Here is a 22,103-nt window from a genome sequence, read left to right as displayed (position 1 = left end):
GCCCCCTTTTTATAGATATTTTGATAATGATTTCAATTTAATTAGTTTTCTTTGTAATCCTATGTATTTTATTTTATATATTTAAAAATATATTTTTGAAAACAAGCCTGTAGGCTCTGTCAGATTCCCAAATGAGTCCGCAGGAGAAAAAAGGTTAAAAAACTCTGAACTAGATAATTTCCAAGCTTCTTTTTATCTCTAGGATTTTGTGGCTCTAAGAAACCTTTCCCACCTCCATCTGCTGCCCTTTACCAAATCATATATAAAACAAGTCTTCCTTTTTTTGAGAAAATTATATAAAATTGGGCAATGAATTAACCAATTGCACATTTAATATACCATCTAAGAATCAAAAAAGGAACATGGTTATTAACAAGTTATTAAAAGCTCAGACTTAAAAAAACTACTGCTTCACTTGCTCTTTTCCCATTTGTTTAGATAATTAACTAACTGCAATAGCCAGAGTCATCACATTTAAAACTCTCTAACCAAGGGTGAACTTCCATACATACATACATACACACACACACACACACACACCCCCCCCACCCAAGTGTGTATGTATCCGTAAGTAATTATTCTTTGAACTCTTAGTTATGTGTTGATCATAGCTAGAAAGCAACAATGTTGTTATCTATATATAACATAAGCCTTTGCAGGTACACAGACAATATTTATAAGCAATACAATTTCACAAATCTTTTCCAGAGGACTATTCTTAAATATTTTTCCACTCTTAAATAATTATTACTGTCTTATATACCACTGAGGTTTCTTAAGTTCTAGGTAAATGTGAAGAGCTCTTCTTTTTCAGTATTTACCTCTTTTAAAAGAAGCTCGAACTATGGCAAGTTACATAGCTGGTGAAGCGAAATATAATTACCATTGAAAATCAAAAGCCTATTGATGCTGCTGTTGTGTAATAGTTTGACATGATTTCAAATCCACTTGTTTATGATTTAAGTGAAATTATTTTAATGCATTTGTTTATGACAAAGATAAAAATTAAGTTGTTGTTTTGATATAGGAATGAAGTAAGCTGTGTCAGGATGTCATCATCTCATTTGTTGTCGTTGATAAGAACTCAACAGCCCAGCTGCTGAGGGGCTCTGCTGGGTGCTTATCAGTAAAAACATGTGAAGAAGCAACTATAGCAAGTGAACATTAAGACTATAAATACCGAGAGCTTGTGAGAACTATTCGAAAGTTTTGGTCTGGGCAAGACACTCTTTGCTGATCTAAATAAACTTCCTTAGACCTTAGGGCATTAGCTTTTACCAAGGCAAGGGTGACTGTTTTATTGGTTGGGACGAAGGCCATGCAGCGCCCCGGGAAGATTATCTTGCTCTCCAACACTGGCACTGTCATTCCCTAGCAGTGTGCTCTTGCAGTGGGGGAATTTTCACTTTCATTTTGCGCTATCAGCCGGATGTCAGCTCTTGGTTGGTCAAGCCATCTCTCCTGAGTGCCTACTTGTTTAAAAAGGTACATCTCAAACTGTATTTGAACTTTATTCCTTTCATCTCCCCTTGTCTGGAACAAAAGTGTGATTAATCTATTATTGGTTTGGAGTATATTATTTCTTTATTTTCTTATTAAGAGATATTATCCTGTATGCTACTGGCTTGTGAAACTATTATAAACCCTACAGTGAACCTGTGTTAAATAAACTATTGGCAGAGACAGTCTCAGTCTCTGAGCATAATTTCGTCCCCTAAAACAAAGCAGCTGTTTTATAGGTAACTTGGTGAGCTCCTTCTTCTCAAAGAGAATACTATAATATGTAGAACATAGCTAAGAATAGAACTGGTTATCAGCATTACTCAGGGAATATGAATTCGAACATCAATGCTGAATATTCTAATTTATTTTCTGTATAAAGCTTTAATTCTAAACTGAGTCATTCTCAATGACCTCTAGAAAATTTGTAAATACTTAACTGATCTCTCTTTGGTATCAACATTATTTTTGAGTTGATGTTTGTTCTAAGAATTTCAATGGTGATAAATATGAGGAAAATATACTATCTAATTATATATACAACAACGCTAAATAAAATATTTTTTGACTGGTAGGGATTTCGGATTACTCATGGCACCATTTCTCAATCTTCAGATGAATAATTAATTATTTTACAGAGTAATTTATCTTTATTCTAGAGATGAGAAAGCAGGGAATGTTACTGGCTTTAGATCACACAGCAAAGTAGAAATTGAACTTGGCCCTCTTGACTTCCAAATTCATTCCTCTGTACATTAGTAGATGACCCTATCTTTCTAACCTACTAACAGGAATCATTGCATTCCTAATCAGACCTTGAATTTTCATTGCCTTTTTTCTCCTGACTCTTTCTCTTAGCAGTGAGAACCGCTCAGAATAGGCATATGGATGTAGGAGTGAAGGAAACCTGGTATAATGAAAGGCAGTTTGGGGAGTAGCACTCTGGAGCCAGACTGCCTGGAGGTGAATGTTACTCTATCATTATTAGCTGTACAACCCTGGATAAGTCATAATCTCTCTCTGCCTTTTTTTCTTACGTATAAAATGAGAGTAGCAATACTTCTCTCATAGGGTTGTTGTGAAGAAAATGAGATACCATGTGTAAAGTATTTGCTTAGAAGAGTACTGGCCCAGAGTGAACAGTGTATGAGTATTAGCTATTATTAGTTTGCTGTTGTTACTATTATCCTTCTTTTGTTTGGATGATATTCTGGACATGTAATAAAGAAGGTTGACTAATTTATTTTGTGATTTTGACAGCTCTCTTAAGCAAGATCAAGTAAGAGTAAATAAGTATTTGAATAGAAAGCTTAAAAAAACACTGATAAACTTATGAAATAGAGCCTAAGAGTCTAAGAGTCAATAACATCAAAACTTGAATTATTGAGCATTTGTAATTATTATCATTTTCTGCCACTTCTGGAAGAAAGTCATACTGGTTTTCACTAAACATGAGTTTTGAAATGCTGAGTTTCTAACTAGATTTAATACTCTCCTTGGTTTTCATTGAAGGGTAGCATAATCTGCCACCCCGAAATGTGCCTCTTCGGCATAAAGATTATTTTGAGAAAGAGCAGAGACAGAAGAAGCTCTGAAAACAGGGTAAGTTACTTTTTTGTAAAGGACATTTATATTTTTAAAAGAAATCTCCATTTATAAGGGTGTCTCCCTCTCTGTACCTCTCTGTAAGAGAAGGATGACTCTAAACCACAAGAGAATCTTACCAATGGAAAAGGCATCAATTTAAGTCTTCATAAGAAACCTCACTCTTGTTTACTGTGCTTTTCCTGGTAATCTCTGCATAACTGGATTCCTAGCCCCACGTTTCGTCTTTAGCTGAAAATAGTATTTAAGTTGGTGGTTCAGGCTATCTTGTGAAATTACTCTTTTTTTTTCCTGGGAATCTCTGAAGTATACATGAAGTACACATGCTAATAAACCTCTGTTTGATTTTCTCGTTAATCTTTTATCACAGGGAGTCTCACTCCAGATCTCAGAAAGGTAGATGGAAAATTATTTTCCTTGCCTACACATTATTAAATGCCATGTCATGTCACTTATTTATTCATTAAAAAAACCCAAAACTACTGCTTCTCCTGAGTATCATACTACACCATGTAATTATTTTCCTTTCTAAATCAAAGGCTGCTATATTGCAGTTAGAAAAGTTGTAACCTTTATTTTTCTAAATGATTAGCATTCGTAAGGCACATTGAAGTTATATAAAGGCAAAGACATTTCTATACTGTATTAGTAAAGTAGCAATGATTTAGGGAATGTTTAGGAAGTTCCTTTGAGGACTGGAGATAAGAGCTAAGGTTTTTGAAGTCTTATTTAGCAACTACGTGTGGTGTATATTATGCAGTTAATCAAGTCTCTCATGATCTAACCAAGTAAACAGTTAACAGATATAGTTTCATATTATTATTAGACTCTTGTTTACATTATATATGCCCTTTCCATTTTCTCTGAATTCTCAAGCTTTGGATGTTTGGGCTAACTCACATGGAAAGGCAGAAAGTCCACTGCCATTAAAACTGAACTTTCAGCTTACAGAAAAGGGATAATTGTGTTAAAAGTTAACTATTTTAAAAAGTAAACTCATGACTCCCATACAAATAAAAAACGAACATGTGTCAAAGATTTTATCTAAAGTGTTAATTAATGAGGGAATCAGAAAGATGTCTGGTTTAAGATAATTGGTTTAAAAGTGATTTAAACATGCATACATACATGGACCATCAGGAATGTTGAAATGAATTTTCAGATCTACTGAGCAAAAATCAAATGCAACTCCAACTGGACACAATGTGCATTTCTATGGATTAGGATAATTTACATTACTATTCATATATTACTATTAAAAAAGAAACAACAGGCCCAAAATGGAGCCACTTGTACTAAGCCCCATGTCAGCAAACTAAGATTTAATACCTAACCTAATTGCAGTTTTAGTCTCTGCCAGGAATGTTACCTTTAACCAGTCAATCTGGAATTACTTGGTCAGTACTAGTGAGGTAATCTGTCTGATAGAGCCCCGCCTTCCAACAAAGGAAGGCGATCTTGCCTGAAACAATCCACTCTTTGCTAGAAACTTCCTTTTCCTGCCCCCTTGGAGCTCCTTTCTGGTTGCTAGATGGGATGCCGCCCAGTCCGTGAATCACTGAATAAAGCCAATTAGATCTCCATATTTACTCAATTGAATTTTTTAAGTTTTTATTTATTATTTTCTTGCAGGGAAAGATTCCCCCTGAACTAACATCTGCTGCCCATCTTCCTCTTTTTTTTCCTCCCCAGAGCCCCAGTGCATGGTTGTATCTCCTAGTTGTAAGTCCTTCCAGTTCTTCTATGTGAGCTGCTGACACAGCATGGCAACTGACAGACAGGTGGTATGGTTCTGCCACTGGGAAACAAACCTGGGCCGCTAAAGTGGTGACAGCACTGAACTTTAACCACTAGGCTATCAGCGCTGGTTTTGAATTTTGTTTTTTAATACTACAATTTAGTGTTGTACAATAGCTCAGATAGTGAAAGGAGATGACCCAGAAGGGTGCCCTAGACAAAACAGCCAATACTCTTTTTTGTCTATTTCAAAGCCTTTCACAATTTTACCTGAGAACTTTATGGCCTGGGTGTATCTATTAATAGAATTTATGTCTGTTAATTGGATTCTAGTTTATTCTTAAGTTTATCCCCTAGTGTATAACTTCGGTTTCTAAGATTGTATGAAATACCTTTGGTAGTCACTTTTAAACAGACTGCGCTTTTTGTCTTGACTGTGACATTAAAAGAGTAGTTTACCATAATGAAAATGGAATAAATGTATATGAAATATACATTCTCTTTTAAAATCTGACTTGAAATATAATTAAGTCTTAATACACAACAAATTTTTGTAGTTTTCTTTTTTACCCAAGTCTAATGAAAACTCAGTTGGAATATAAACCTCACCTTGTCAAGATTCAATCATGAAAAATTCCTAAGGGAAAGAGAACAACCTATTAAAATTAAAGAAATGCAATGTCACGTAACATATTATATAAGATAAGTATATTGACCATGGATTACTATGTAATTAGGTATAATATTTTCTGGATGAAGTTTCATTTTAGACTCTTTTTTTAAAAAGACAAAGCTAAATAATCATGTCTAAGAAAAAGTCTGAAGAAGAAGGGATATTCTTTCTTAGAACATTGTTAAATTTAGGTTTATAGGTAGTTTGAATTATTTCAGCCTACTTGAATTATCTTGCAAAATTTGCATTTGTTCCATCTATATTACTGGTTCTATTCCCCCATGTTACTGAAGGTTCACATTCACATAACTCATTCTCAGGATGTGCAGGATAGGTAAGATTATTTTAGATGTGTGTATTTTTTTTCTACATAAGCCCTATAGCTGTAGGTCCAGGGACATGTGCTAATTTGATCTGCTAAAGTTGGAGACTTGTGCATGCAATGAATCCTTCTTTGAGCAGACAAAAAGCAGAAAGTTATGCTAGCTACATGACCCTGGCTAAATTACTTAACTTTTTAAGCATTAGTTTGCACATGTATAAGAATCAGGATAATGACACCATTCATTTACTGAACAATATTTCTTGAGCACCTCCTATAAACCAGGATCTGATCTAGGTGCAGAGGTTAAAACATGAACAAGATTGACAGGGACCTTGCTATCCTGGAGCTTACATTCTAACAGGAGTAGACAGATAATAAGCAGATAAACTAATAAGTAAATCAGTAAGATAGCTTCAGATAGTAACACGTGCTTATGAATAAAATAAAACAGTAATGTGATAAAAAGTGATAGGGTATAGCTATTTTAGATAGAGTGGACACAGAAGATTTCTCTGAAAAGGTACCATTTGAGTTAAGATCTGAGACAGCCAGATGAAGCACTTAGAGAACATTCTAGACTGAGGGAATAGCTAGTAGTGTACACAGGATCATGCTTTGTTGAGTTACCAGCTCATAGCATTGTTGTGAGAATCAAATAAACTAATGCAGGTGGAACATTTGGTACTACACCTGACATTTAATAAAGGATAAAGGCGTTACCTCTGATGATGATAATAGGGGTGAGAATGATGATGGCTATGATGATTATGATACCAACTATCAAAAGCCAGGCACCGAACTACTCTCTTGAAGCTGTCCTAGCCTGGAACTGTTTGCAACCTCTTCTAGACCAAAGAAGAGTATTGTCAGAAGGGCCAAAGATTGTTAATAAAAAGATGTAGTAGGTGTTTAAACTTAGGGTACCAGCAAAGTAGGGCATAAAAAATGTCTTTTGGAAAGAATTTGCTATTCCATAAAAATCAATGTAGGCATCTCTGATAAAAGAGAATACAATCTTCTGTTGTTTATTTGTTGTACTATAAATTTCTGCATAAAAGCTCTTGTGATACCATATTGCTATTAATCCATGATAACTACTACACTGTATGTATTCTCCAGACAGTGGATCTGTACTTAACTAGAAGTGTTGAGGCATTTTCAAAGTTTATAGAAAAATGCATCACATAGGATATGGTAATCGTCAAATTAGTAAAACGTGAGTTATAAAGAATTTCTACTCTTAGCAATCATCAATACCCATCTCCAAAATATACTAAGTTTCATTTGGAACAGAAAAATGTTATTAATCATGACAGGGGGTGTTTCGGTTCAGTGTTGGTGCCTTTTGTTTCTTTTGCATTCCTGTTTGTTCCTTTAGATTTTCTATATATTCCCAGTTTAGATCTATGACACTGTGGCTTGGTTGGGGTCAGTAAGAGCAGTTTTTGAGATATCTTGCCTACTGCTGGACAGATTATTTTATTGCTGTCTCAGCATAACAAACAGGAAAATGTTCATATATATATGATTTGCGTATATGTATAAAACACACATATATAAGTATATGTACATTTTTAATATATATACAGCATATACACACATACAGTATGTGCACGTGTGTGTATTCTATCTCCACTAGCACATACCGAAAATCATTAAAATCATGCTACTAAACTAGTGTTATTTTAAAAATAAATATAAGCAGAAACAAATCAGGGTGTCATGGGAGCAAAACGGATCCTGAGAAATATTCATTATCCTTCAAATGTAGGGTCAGTATATGCCATACATGGGGAAAGGATATATTTCTAATTTTCTATCATATAAGGTATTCTTATATAATGACACTTCTATGCAAAGGTAACTTGAGCTTTGTCATAATTCTTTAGTTATTAAAAATATGTTAAAAGAGCTAAAGAAATAATAAAACAATATTTGTTAAATCTAGGTGATCAGTGTATGGGTATATTATATTATTTATTCTTTATATATATATTTGAAATATTTCCTTAAAAAGTGAGAACTGTAAAAAAAGAAAAAAGGGAACTGACTCATCAAAGGACATTTTCACAAGGCTGCCAATACCCATACTCTTTAGCTTAGATTTCTCAAATTTAGAATTTGGGATCATCTGGAAACTCTTTTGCTCTCTTTAAGAACAAACACAATGTCAATGTTTTCAACACATATATTTTTCATTTTTTTTTCCTTCACTAAGTATATTTTGAGCTGAGAATGCTGTTAAACTGTTACCACTGTTCTTGACAGTTTCACCATTAACCAATATACTCCCTCTACCCTTCCTAGGGTTGCTTCAGGTAGCTCTGCTCAGCTGCTGAGCTTTGCTCAGTTACATCAGGAATACAATCAAGTCAAACTCTGCAGAAACTCATCCATCAGTTTTCAAACTCAAATCTCTTATATACTAGCTATTCTTAAAATTTTTTCACATAGGGGATCCTTCAACGATAATTCTTCATTTTATATATGCTTCTTTATTGACTCTACCTTCTCTGTAGAACTCTGTACTTTCTCTTTTTTCTTCAATTCACCATCCTTATTTGTTCTTTCTGTTACATGTTAATATCAATTAGTAAGGGGGAATTCATGGGTGACTTTTTATCTCTTTGCTTATCTATATTCTTCACTGAACATGTGAAAAACAAAAGTTATTGAAAATGAAATAAAAATAGAAACTGCTACTGAAAATGATAAACATTTGATTTTTTAAAAAAATTCTAAAATTCAAACCTTTTAGTATAATATAGACTGGTCATTATATTATTTGTTCAAATCAGTCTCATTTAACTGTTAATAGATTTATTTTGAACCATCAGCACATCTTTCCTCAGTCCTTCCCCTGCATACTATCTGCAATTAGAAATTTCGGATTAGTTTACAGTCCATAATCATAGAACAGCTGTGAAGCTAAGTGGCTTTACAAATCTGTAACCCTGGACTCATTAGCATTATTTTTTAACTCATCTAAGCTGAAAAAGGCACATAAATTCTTTTCTTAAATAGTCTTTTCACAGGGATGTTGTATGACTTAGAAATTTTATAGGTAGAAATTTATACCTAACTCATTTATGCTAGTTTCATCCAGATTCTCTCTCTCATATTCCAGTCACCTAGTTTAGGCACAATATATGGTTGAATCACCAAATTTAAACACTAAAGCAGCTATGCTCATCCCATTTTGTTCCTTTATAGCAAACTGAGATGCACATATTCATTTTAACAATTATTAAGATTCATATTCTTTCTCAGTGGCTGAGGTGGGTTGGGTTATTATTCACTGAAAAAGGAAAGGAAATCAAGAAACAGCTAGGGATAAGGAAGATAGGCAGTATCTACTAAAAAACACACACATAAGGAAAGAAAAAAGAAACAGAGAAAATAGCAAAGTGTAGGGAATAGCAGGAAAAAAGTAGGTGAACGTTAATGAGGTAATAAATAACGAAACAGAGATTGTTATACATCATTCTCCTCTTTATACTTCTTACTTCAAACTTCAAAACACATGGCAGATCTTAAAAACACAAATATCATCCCTGCTTTGAAATTGTCTTTGAAAGTCAACAGGTCATAGTCAAAAGGGATAGTTTATAACATTTACAAAGGTGTGTGTGTTTGTAAGAGAAAAGACAGATATTTTGAATCACATCACGACTAATCTTAAGAGCAGCAGCAAAATTTCCCTTTGCAGATAAGATGTTTAAAAGGAAGCTAAAGTGATTTCAAACATAACTCAAGGTAATGACAGTATGACTGTATCTACCAGGATAAACGACTCAGTCAAGCAATGCCCAAGTAGATATCTCTAGCTGGGGAATATTTCAGACCAAAGCCTTGAAACAGAGCTCAGTTATATCTGAAAGTTAGATAACTGCAAATGAAAGGATAGTGACATAGATAGACTGAAAGAGCAGTACTTATATGCCCAAGAACAGTTTGAAATGCTGCTATCACTGATGTGTAACAATGAGAATAGCTACAGAGACCCTTGCTATATGGTGGCACTTGAGGTTAAATGAATAATCCAAGATTATGTTGACTTATTCTGTGAACTCTTCAACTGTGCTACATGGCTCTAACACAGATGAATTAGGGAGATTACAGATAAACTTGCAATGTATAAAGGGAAATGAGCTCCTAAAGGAGGCCACTTAGATGATTCCTAGCTTCTGGTCATACAACATTTTTTGTTTGTTTAAACTCCATATCAAAGGTTGGAGTAATTGATAGTTGTGTGGTTCAATTACTGAACTTTATTTTGTAGTAAACAAAAAAAAAATGCATACATGAAACAAGATGAATGCCTAATGGAATTAATGAAGGATACTGATCACTTGATCATTAAATCAATGCTCCTAATAAACATTTAAAATATTGAAGGCATTATAAGGTTTGTTTAAAAAACAGTTTGGAACTTTCGTGGATATAAAGGAGTTAAGTCACGTTTAATATGTTTACAGCCGGATGATTAGGCTGTGAAATCTGATGGTAAGACAATTAAAATAGTCTTAATTTGACCAAAACTACTTCAGACCCTGAGTCAAATATTTGAGATTGAAGATTGACTCAATATTTCTTCATCCAATCTCTTTCAGAGCTCAATGGCATGCTTTTTCTCTTTCCCACTCTCCCACTCACGTGCATTCTTTGAAGGGATGACTACCTCCACAACTGAGAAGTACCCATAACTGATTTAGTAGCAACTGACCGCAGAAGACCATTTTTTGCCTCGGTTCCCACTTTTATTCCTGGGGAATTGTCTTCGCTGTCAAGACTGTACAGAAGTGCATCATTAATTACTGCAGCTTCAATAACAAATTCAGAGGGCTAGATTGATACAGGAATTTTTCTTTCAGTGCAGATATACATAGCAGCCTTCTCAAACAGCCATGCATTAGTTCATGCCATGCTTCTCAACGAGAACAGTTAGACATGGCAACCCAAACAGAATTAGATTTAATTGTTGTGTGCTGGGATAGCAGCAAGTTGCCAAAGAGAAGAAAAAAAAAGCAGCAAGCCTGATTTTCATGACTCTAGGCACTATTCAGTGCAGAATGGCATGGACAAAATTTCACAAATAGACTTGTTTTTTCTTATTCTAAGGCAACTTAGAAATAGGACAAGGAAAATTGCTAATATAATTGAAAACTATGGCTATAAAAGTTTATATGAATCTGAATTCCATTCAGGGTTTCATGGAACATGAATCCAAAAATATCTTTCAGGTCTTTCTGAATTCGCCCTTGTTCTCTATGTTGCTGCTTATGCTCTGCAACTATTTAATATGGGAAAGTCAGAATAAATGACCTATTCTCTAAATACTGGAGCGGAATAGGGAATGAAAAACCAGGGCTTGTTTCCTTTCTCCATCCCTCCCTTTCCAACCCCCCCATTTTTTTCCATTCTTTTTTTCCCTTAAAATACAAAATATTTGAGTATCACCACACCTACTTTTTCTGCCCTCTCAATTCCAAGGGATATATGTAATATTACTTTTCTTATGCATAATACATATCCAGCTGTTTTATTATAAAATAACACTATTTTCTACAATAACCTATGTTTCATAATACTTGGCTTTCTGTAGTAACAAAAGTCACATGGAAATTAAGCCAAAAGCACTTGAAAAGGTAGATTCATAAATTACGCAAGCACATACATTTCAAAGTGTGTGTACGTGACTTCAAGATGTATGTGATTTCAATTTATCATCCACTGCATTGATACTTACTCCTGGATATAAAACACCGCACCCAAAGTATTTAAGCTGAAGAGAATTAAGTCAATATAATAAAATGCGCATACCCATGAAATACTCTGACATTGTATACATAATTATACCAGTTGAACTTTTCAAAGCTAATGTAAAGGACATTACTATACATTCTCTATTTTTATTCCTAGCTTAGCCTATTGAAGATGAAAGGTTACCTTGTGGAGAAACCCTCAAGGCTTTTCAGTGATTCTTAATTCTGTAATTCTTGTTAAAAAAGAGAATAAAATGAAAATTCTGTCTTAGATGGTATGAGAAGATAAAGGATACTATTAAAAAGAATTCTTGAATAATAGGCATGGTACACACAGGATTATTAAGGCTGTAAATATTATAGATTAATCTACTTGGTGAAATGATAGCCACAATTGTAGAGTAAGGTAAAAAGCATTTATTAGATAACACGAGTGGCTAAAATACACGGGGAAGACTATCACTGTGATTAAAATGAATTCCATAGGATTCAAAATGTGCCCTTAAATTCAATTAAGTGGATTTAAAAAATATCAAACTCCTTTTCATAAACTCTATCTCCTTTGTATATGCTATGGATTCTGACTTATCATGTTTACTGGAGCCCTCTCTCTTTCAGGGTCTTCTATACCGCCCAAGTGTATTAGATAACTTAGCAGAGCAGAGGAGAGCATTTAAAGGGTGAAATTTGCATTCTCCTCCAATAAGTAATGCTAATAAAGAGTAATATTGTGCTTTGCCTTTATTTCTCCTTTCCAAATAGGTCTATACTTAGCAAACAAATTAGATAAGCCTTACTACCAACTTGGAATAACAGACACCATCTCTGTATAGAGAAAATGTGGCCTAAAGAAATATTATGGCACTTTTAAAGTTATACAATAAGGCCCCAAGAACTCAAATCTATTCTAGGAAAATCTGTCCTAAGCCAAGTTCTTTTTTGGGACTTAACAATAATTTGATGAATTTTTCATCAGGGAAATGCAAATTAAAACCACAATGAGGGGCCGGCCCAGGGGCATAGTGGTTAAGTTCATGCACTCTGCTTCAGCAGCCTGGGGTTCACAGGTTCAGATTCCAGGCACAGACCTAGCACCAGTCTTCAAGCCATGCTGTGGTGGCATCCCACATAAAGTAGAGGAAGGCTGGCACAGATGTTAGCTCAGTGACAATCTTCCTCAAGCAAAAAGAGGAGGATTGGCAACAGACGTTAGCTCAGGGCCAATCTTCCTCACAGAACAAACAAAACCAAAACCAAAACCAAACAAAAACCACAATGAGATATCAACTCATATCTGTTAGAATGGCTATTATCAAAAAAGCAAGAAATAACAAGTGTTGGCGAGGATGTGGAGAAAAGGGAACCCCCAGGCACTGCTGGTGGGAATGTAAATTTGTGCAGTCACTACGAAAAACAGTATGGAGGTTCCTCAATAAATTAAAAATAGAACCACCATATGATCCAGCAATTCAACTTCTGGGTATTTATCCAAAGAAAATGAAAATACTAATTGAAAAAATATATGTACCCCTGTGTTTCTTGCAGCATTATTTACAATAGCCAAGATATAGAAATGACCTAAGTGTCCATCAGTGGATGAATGGGGACACACACACACACACACACACACACACTGGAATACTACTTAGTTATAAAAAAGAACGAAATCTTGCCATTTGTGACAACACTGATGGACCCTGAGAGTATTATACTAAGAGAAATAAGTCAGAGAAAGACTTTCTTATGATCACATATGATTTCACTTATATGTGTTACCTATAAAACAAAACCAATGAACAAACAGAACAAAACAAAACTCAAAGAAAAGAACATAATGGTGGTTGCCATAGGGCAGGAGGGAGGGCAGTGGGCAAAATGGGTGAAGAGGGTCAAGAGGTACAAACCTCCAGCTATAAAATACGTCACTCATGGGGACATAACATACAGCATGGTGATTAAGTCAATAATATTGTAGTGCATGTTTGAAAGTTGCCAAGAGAGTAAATCCTAAAACTTCTCATCATAACAAAAAAAAATCTGTAATTCTGTATAGAGACAGATGCAACTAGATTTACTGTGGTGATCATTTCACAGTGTATACAAATATGAATCATTATGTTGTACACTTGAAACTAATACGTTATATGTTAATTATACCTCAATAATAAAAACAAACAATAATTTGGTGAATTTTTAAATAACTCCTCCATGACTATTTTGTGAAACACGGGACCCAAGAGTGGTGATTTTCCTATGTACTTTTTTGGCACAAACAGTGAGGAGCTTTAATTTTCAAAGCCAAAGGCATTTCCTTGGAGCAATATTTTTGAACACCACAGCCTGCATCCTTAGAATATGATTTAAAAAATATAGACAGTACTCTAATTTATAAAATCCTTAAGTGAGGCCCCATATTTAATTTTTGCTACATTCTCCATATACCTAATATGGCAATATCTACTCCGTAGTGTAGATGCTGAATAGATACTTGATGACCAATGATGACCTACTGGTAGTATTAGCAAAACTGAAAGTATAAACAACCAAGTAAAAATAATACAATCACACCAATTTCAATTTTTACATTCACTCAGGACATCAAAATCCACAATAGACTTTCAAGCTCACAGCATGTTTTTATCCACATTTGGTGCTCTTCCATGTAGAAACAAACAAAATGCACACAGGATAATCAAGATCCATTTCCTTCAAACTTGTACCATTAATATTTTAACAGGATTAAAAATTCTGTTTGCTACATCCATGATGAATTAGCTTTCTCATGAACAGACCAGGCAGTAGAAATCACCTCTTTTAATTCACAGTCATATATTTGTTCTTTTTGCTCAGCTACCTCAGAGGCCTAGATCTTGTTCATAAGATACTAAGGACACAAAAGACATTTAATGTCAGAAAAATCAGCATTAACTAAGAAGAGTTTTTAAAACCAAGAATACCACACTATAGAAAGCTTATTGAAATTTAACTATATAGGCATAAACCCTTGACAAATATCCAATTTATAAATTCATTCAACAAACATTGATTGATGATGCTGTGGAGAAGTCCTTGCCCCAAATTACCAGTTTCCCTCCCCATTTGCCATTCATTACAATAAGTATTCTAAGGAAGATGTCCCATTTGAGCTGGTGGAGGAATAAAACAAGATGCAAGATCCTGTTGCCATCCAGAATTTGTCAGGGTAAAAATGCCTTGGAGTAGGCTGGATTCTGTTAGAGGTTAAAATGCATTTTCCCAAGAAATAATGTTACAAATAGTATACAGATTCCTACATTAGTCCATATATGTCTATCTGACCCTCAATTCAGTGAAACTATAGTGCTATTTCAGCTTATTAAGGGTTATATAAAGTTTTGAGCACTAACCTAGAAATATGGTCACCATTTATAAAGTTGTTTTCATGGGAAACTGCTTTGCCCCACTTATAAGTTGGTGAGTGCCTGTAGAGTACGACATAAAATGGCATTCAAGGACAATATAATGGTGAGGTTCAAGACATGTTACCCCAAAATATGGTACCTTGGCATACTGAATATTTTAAACTGAAGAAGTTTGAGAAAATGGCAGAAGCAAGAAGGTCTCTCTATCCTTCCCCCATCCTTCTCTCCTGAGACAGGTCATAAGATCCTCAAGTGAGAGGAGCCCTCTCTATACCCTAAGGAAAGGAGCATCCTTATGTCCAAGAAGGAGGGACACCAAGAAGAATAAGAATGAAGAGGGCTTGCTAAGTGTCCTCCAGTTTACTATCCTTAGCTCATACTCTTCGCTCTATCATATTTCTCCATGACTTTCCACTCTTCATCAAATCTAGCATAAAAACACTCAGGTTTAACTTTCTTTGAATCTTCATGTCCTTATAAAAGTTCCCATGTCATGTAAATACTATATTAAATAAATTTTTACGCTTCTCTCTTGTTAATCTGTTAGTTTAATTTTCAGATCCAACCAGGGACCCTAAGAGGGTCAAGAAAAACTTTTTCCTTACCCTAAAATAACAATTTTAATTGAAAACACTATTCTTATTAGCCATAATCTTCAGTGAGGTGGGGTGTGTGTGTGCATAAGAAACTCAGACACTAAACAGGAAAGTGATTTTGGAGAAAAACACAAGACAAAAACTAGAAGACAGTCAACTGGCTGAATGAAAAAAGAGATATTTCTCATAAATAGATGTTCATATATATCATATTCAATATACTTGACAATGATTAGGAAAAAGAAGCAAGGCAGGAATGGTACAAATGTCGATGTTGACTTAGGTCAAGTTAATAGTGGAGCTAATAGTAACTGATCTTTCAGTCAGGATATGGCTAATAGCCATATAAAACGTATTTTACCGTGTGACAAATGTAGCAGGTAACATGTTTGATAGAGTTCAAGCTAAAAATAACTTTACCTTTAAATTTTTAGTATAACAATCAGTATTGATAATAAGGATAATTAATATTTATTAGTATTTATTCGTATCAGAACCTGCACCAAGCAGTAGTAAGCGAGTCAATCCTTAAGGTACCCTAAAAATGTGACATCATTCCAATTTATAGGAATATGAAGTGCAGACAAGTTAACTTGCCTAAGATTACATAGCTAGTAAGAATCAGGGTTGGGTTTCAAATCCAGGACCGGGATTCAAATCTAGGCCAAACTCAAACTTTTAACCACTACACTGAATTGATCTTCAGTAAGTTTACTTCAATACTGTGAGAAAACCAATAAAATATTGATAACCACCAAAGCATGAACATATTTAGAATATGGTGAGAACCTGGGTAAACTTCTTGATTCTTTCAGAAAAATCATTTATTTTTTTAAAAAACTCAAATTAAAACATGCCCCACTTTCAAGTCTTAAATTCACATGGTAACCATGAGGCTATTTAGAGATTTTAGTATCTACAGAAAAAGGCAATAAGGAGAATTTCCAAAGAAGAAATTTTAAGTATGGCTTTAAATAACAAATGGCTTCAAGAAGTACTGAACTACGTAAAAGCAAAGAAAGAACTACTACATCTTTCTCAGGTTCAGGAGAGAATTAAGCCCTGAGGCACTATACATCCATTGTATATAATGAATTAACTTCTCTTTTATGAATCTAGAATGGCACCATCTTCTCAGGAACTTGAGAAAACAGCCACACAAATCACTTCTCATTCTTCGGTTTAGATGAGGAACCCTGGTTGAGAAAGGAGGTGATTTTGAAAGGGGAAAAAAAGATGACCAGAGAAAACTGATAATTCTATTTGTTGAAGTCCAGGCTATACACTTCATTGTACTCAAATGTATGTTTGTGTGAACAAGCAAAAGAAATTTACATTGCTGGTAGTCAAGAAGATACTTATCTGAATCTTTAAAAATTAGACCAGGATTGGTGGTAAACCAAACCTGTCTGTAAATCTATGGGTATGAACCACTGCAGGTTATGACCATGAGCTGTTTGGTATTCGTTAAACTTCTACAATTTACAGGAAGCTGTGCAAACATGCACTGGTACTACCTTCCATATAGAAGAGACAATTGGGTTGGTTAAGAAGAAAAACAGAAATGTAAACAAAATGTTGGCCTGTGGTGCATAAGGGCACATGAAGGAAAAGAATGATGGGCATCAGCCCAGTGAGGAGTAAATATCACTTTGATGTCTATTTCCCTCACTATTAGATAGAAAGCAATAAAAAAGGTCACTGAAAATTTATATGTTGATCCTTCTTTTGACTTAAATTGCCTGCCAATACTCCCTTTGTGTCTTGGTAATAGACGAAGAAGCTTTAATCAGAGGTCTATATCCAACTGATTTATCAATCAATAACACTAGATTCTGACTTCAATTTTGTTGAAAGCTAACTAAGAGGGGCTGGCCCCGTGGCCGAGTGGTTAAGTTCAAGCGCTCCGCTGCAGGCGGCCCAGTGTTTCATTGGTTCAAATCCTGGGCACGGACATGGCACTGCTCATCAAACCACGCTGAGGCAGCGTCCCCCATGCCACAACTAGAAGGACCCACAACGAAGAATATACAACTATTTACCAGGGGGCTTTGGGGAGAAAAAGGAAAAAAATAAAATCTTTAAAAAAAAAATTATAAAAAAAAAGAAAGCTAACTAAGAAATACTTCCTACTGGCTTACTAATAAACCTCAGCTTTCTATATACTTTTGCTTGTCTACCAATTCTGATTCCCATATGAATTGCCATCTGAATTTACAAGCAAAATTTTTCACAGACTTTTAGTTCCCAGTGTTTTCAAACAGGATGTCAAGGAGACTGATTGGGGTCATGGAGAACAAAGATGCACTGCCTAGGTAAACTTCAAGTTTCAACAATAGGGCGAGAAAGTCAATTCTACAGTTTGAGACTCTCCTCCTTCCTATTACAGCCAAAGTCAATAAGGAATAAGTGAGCTGTAGAGATTGGAATAACTGTTTGATACTGTTTGAGCCAACACTCAAGAAAAATTGTGCCAGCTACCCCTGTTATTTATTTATTTAAAAAAATGGAATATGAGTATACTCTAGGAACAGTCAGGCAGTGTAGAATTAAAATGTTATTAAAATGTTTAGAAGTATTAACCTAGATTAGTATATGCTTCAATGAATGAGAAAAATGCGTGAACATGACAGGCCAAGCTCATTACCTGTCTTACTAAAGGCAGGATTTGAAAGTAGATCCAGCCACAAAGTTCACTGTATGTATAAGAAGTAAGAATTAAAAGGAGATAATTCAAAGGAAGAAATAACAAAAATGTCAAAATTTAATGATATACCATCAAAGATGAAAAATAAGCAAGAGTAAAAAGTAACTAGAAGATTTTTATGCTGGGAAACTGCAGGAACATGACCTAAGAAACTCTGAAAACATGATAGAGAGAAGGGATTTAGACAGCAGAGTCAGATATACTGAGCTGGAGAGCATAAAAAGACATTCAAACAGTAGTTAGAAATAGAAGTACGAACGCAAGTGAGCTCTGTCATTTTAGTGCATACTATGATTTATCAACATTTATTTGGGCTTTAACTATCCATATTTCTAACTAATCTATTTCATTTGTAAATTCTCTATAGCATAGGAAAAGTGAGAACAGCATGACGATAAGCTAATCTGTTTTGTATAAAGCTGGATTTCCCTAAGTATTTTATAGACTCTATTTCTATGAAGGAGAAGAGATTATGTAATATACATATTTTATGTAATATGATACAAAATATCTCTTCTCTCTCTCAAAGATATACAGCTTACATCTTAGTTAAAGATGCTTACCTCAAAAACTTCCTAAACTTGTTATCCAGGCATTATTTTCTCATGTTAAACTTTAAAATTCTCATGCCTTATTTTCATTCATGACCTCTTTTGCACTTCAAATGATCAAGAGTATATGAAGCAGTATATGAGGATAAGCAGAAATTTACTAGTGTCAACTACAACAGTGTTTTCAAAAATCTCTTTATTATGGAAATTTAAAAAATGCCTGTTCAAGTACACAGAAGTACCATCTTTCCTTTTTTTTCTTTTTTGAGGAAGATTGGCCCTGAGCTAACATCTGTTGCCAATCTTCCTCTATTTTGTATGTGGGATGCCACCACAGCATGATCCGATGAGCGGTATTGCAGCTCCATGCCCGGGATCTGGATCTGCGAACCCCAGGCCACCGAAGGGGAGTGTGTGAACTTAACCACTATGGCACCGGGTGGCCCCTTCATCATTTTTTTCAAAAATTATCAACCAATTCTTTTTCAAGAACATTTTGATTAGATATATTTATTAAATATCCTTGTCAAAAAGAAAGTTAAGAGCTTTCCCCTAGCTTTACAGCAGGTCATTTATTTGGATGTCAGAGAGAGGTATGCACTTAATTTTCTTATTTTGACAAATTAACATTTTTTTTAAAAAATTGAAAAGTGAGGTAGGAATCAAGAAACTTTGGTAGCAGCAGTTGCAGTGTTTTCAAAAGATACTATTTCTAATAGATTTCCTTATACTATCTCCAAATTCCCAACTAATGTATACAAACAGCATGAAAGTAATACACATAAGACTGAAAGGAAAGAATGGAACATCAAAGAAAACTATATTGAAATAAATAATTAATCAATCATTAAAGATTTCCTAAGTGAGATTTTGTAAAGTACAAAAATTTTAGGTGATTATCTCACAGTGCAGAATAGTCATTTTAGGAATCTTTATTTTATTTTTTTACATTTTTTTCTAGTTTAAATAGTTTGTGGTCCTGCTGGTGTGTAAAAAATGCACCCCCCCCCCCACTTTTATTACACAGGAAATGCTACTGTGTTTAAAGTTCAGTTTTTTTCCTTCCCTTTCTTCTTTCTATCCCTCCTTCCTTCCTTGTACATGTAGATCTACCATCTGCAATTCAGCTGAAACTTTCATTTGCAGAAGCTCCAAACTGTCAGCCAGTCAAGGTTTGTTTAGATCAGAAATGGTGTTCCAACAGTGTGTTAAGAGTTCAAAGGGCAACTATTTTGCATGTTACAACTTAAAAATGCCACCTTTTCTTTAGGTAGCTAAAAGTTCTTAAGCAATAAAAATATAATGAAGTTTCAGTCTTTATCCACTCAACAGGAAAAATCAATTTAGCTTCAAAATTTCAAGCTATTTAAATTACCCTTGCTACTGAAAAATCTAAGACATTAAAGATAAGGTTTTAAAAGGTTCAATGTTTATTAATTTTTTTTTGGTTTAGATACTGTTACAAATCATAAAAAATTTATATCTAGTGTATATTCCAGCTTTTCAAAGAAATCAGAAAGAGCACTATTTCAAACACGAGATGGTACTAATTCTGGATTTGTTTTAAACTGAGGGAATTCTGAAGCAACTTTTTCAAAGGATTTTAAAAAATGAACACTGCTGGAACAAAGCTGAAGATTAGTTAGAAATTTGGAAGGTGAGTTTTCTTTTTTTTACTTGGCTTGAAGGGATAAACAATAACGTAGAACCTAAGACACCAATCTCATTACATTCATGATGTTTTACGCATTCTAAATGTGAAGCTAATTCCCATCATCAAGAAATAGCTAGCAGATTATAATTGCACGTAAATAAAACATAGTAGGTGCTCAATATTTATTGAATCACTAAATATAAGAAAAATAAGAATAATAAATGACACAAAGGGATGTCTTTCTAACACTCCCTCGAATTAAAGTTTTGTACCTTATGGATACATCTACATCCTCTCATAAGATAAAACCCAAAACTATATAATCAACCTGGACCAGGTAAATAGACACTATAAAAATACCAGATATATGCCATTCAATAACTCCTGAACAGCAGAAAGCATGGTAATTAAGAAAAAATTTTCTGCTACATACTTGGCAGTTTTACCACTTTGGGCAATATATCTATCTTTGCGCCTCAGTTTTCTCGTCTGTAAAACGAAGATGACAATAACGTCTTCTCCAAACAGAGCTGTAGTACAGATTAACTGAGATAAAATAAATGAGATGTCAAACACTGCCTGTCACACAGTAAGAGAATTGCATTTTTTACAAAGGGGCCATTAACTACATGGAGTAACATTTGCTGAGCAGTTATCAGCCAGATAAGGTTAGAAATTACAACTCATGGAGAGATTAATCTTTGAACAAGGCTTATTTCTTTTTGGTGTTACGAATGCCACAGAAGATAGTGACATGAAATTGGTAAAGCCAATGTGTTACATTATGGGTTGGAGAATATATTTCTTCAGTAGTGGAGGTAAGTGAAGATGATATAAATGTGAGGGAAAGAAGAGATTGAGCCAAGGAAGTTTTGGCTACCTCCAAAGCAATGCTATAAAATAAATAATGCACTTGACCAACAGTCCCATCAAGAGGCTTCCAAATGAAAAACTGAAACATGAGGACATTCCTTGAAATTCTAATTATTAAGGCTTATAGTCTAAAATTTTGTGAAACAATCTTTTACTAATTTAAGATGAAACAGGAAACAATTACGGAAGGTTATTTCTGTCTGAAGGATTATCACGAATATTAGATTCCCTAAGATATTCTTCATGTATGGGTCTTTATAGCATCATAAATTAAACATAAACACTACCTATGAAGTCCACAAAGATGTGGGCATTGAGTGGAATATAGAAACCCTACCACAAATGACAAAAAGAGAAACACACTTCATGACAAATAAAGCTCATGTGTCACAATGAAAGAAACAAACCCAAATGAAGCCAGAGTTCATTTAAGAGCTGAGTGCTATGGAGCAAATGCCACAGCATACACAATCCCACCCCCCAGAAGCCAGTTCCACATTCCAACCTGAGAGCCTTCCAGCACACATGCTGTCAGAAAGAAAGTAATACCCTGATGGATGCTGTAGGCTGTGATTGGAGATGATGCCAATGGTAGACTTCTTATACACTCTCATGGGAAATGGAGAATTGCCTGGATGAAGTGGCAGAAAGAAATGGGTTATATATTTTTTACACTGGGAATCATAATCCTGGGGAATTAAGAAAAGACCTATGGA

General features: G+C 34.5%; 1 protein-coding gene and 1 long non-coding RNA gene across 51 annotated transcripts in view; one reads left to right on the top strand and one right to left on the bottom strand.

Moving 5' to 3' along the window:
* Window positions 1-22,103, bottom strand: part of GPHN (gephyrin) — a 564,043-nt gene that overhangs the window by 159,610 nt on the left and 382,330 nt on the right. The window lies entirely within an intron of this gene.
* Window positions 1,365-4,922, top strand: LOC139079378 (uncharacterized). The gene is made up of 3 exons (XR_011532967.1): window positions 1,365-1,485; window positions 3,013-3,102; window positions 4,798-4,922. It is a non-coding gene; the product is annotated as an uncharacterized lncRNA (long non-coding RNA).

The sequence above is a fragment of the Equus przewalskii genome, chromosome 25 (genome assembly GCF_037783145.1).
Source record: "Equus przewalskii isolate Varuska chromosome 25, EquPr2, whole genome shotgun sequence".
Taxonomy (NCBI): Eukaryota; Metazoa; Chordata; class Mammalia; order Perissodactyla; family Equidae; genus Equus; species Equus przewalskii.
Note: the sequence above shows the minus strand (reverse complement) of the source record. Positions and strands in the feature narration are given on the sequence as shown.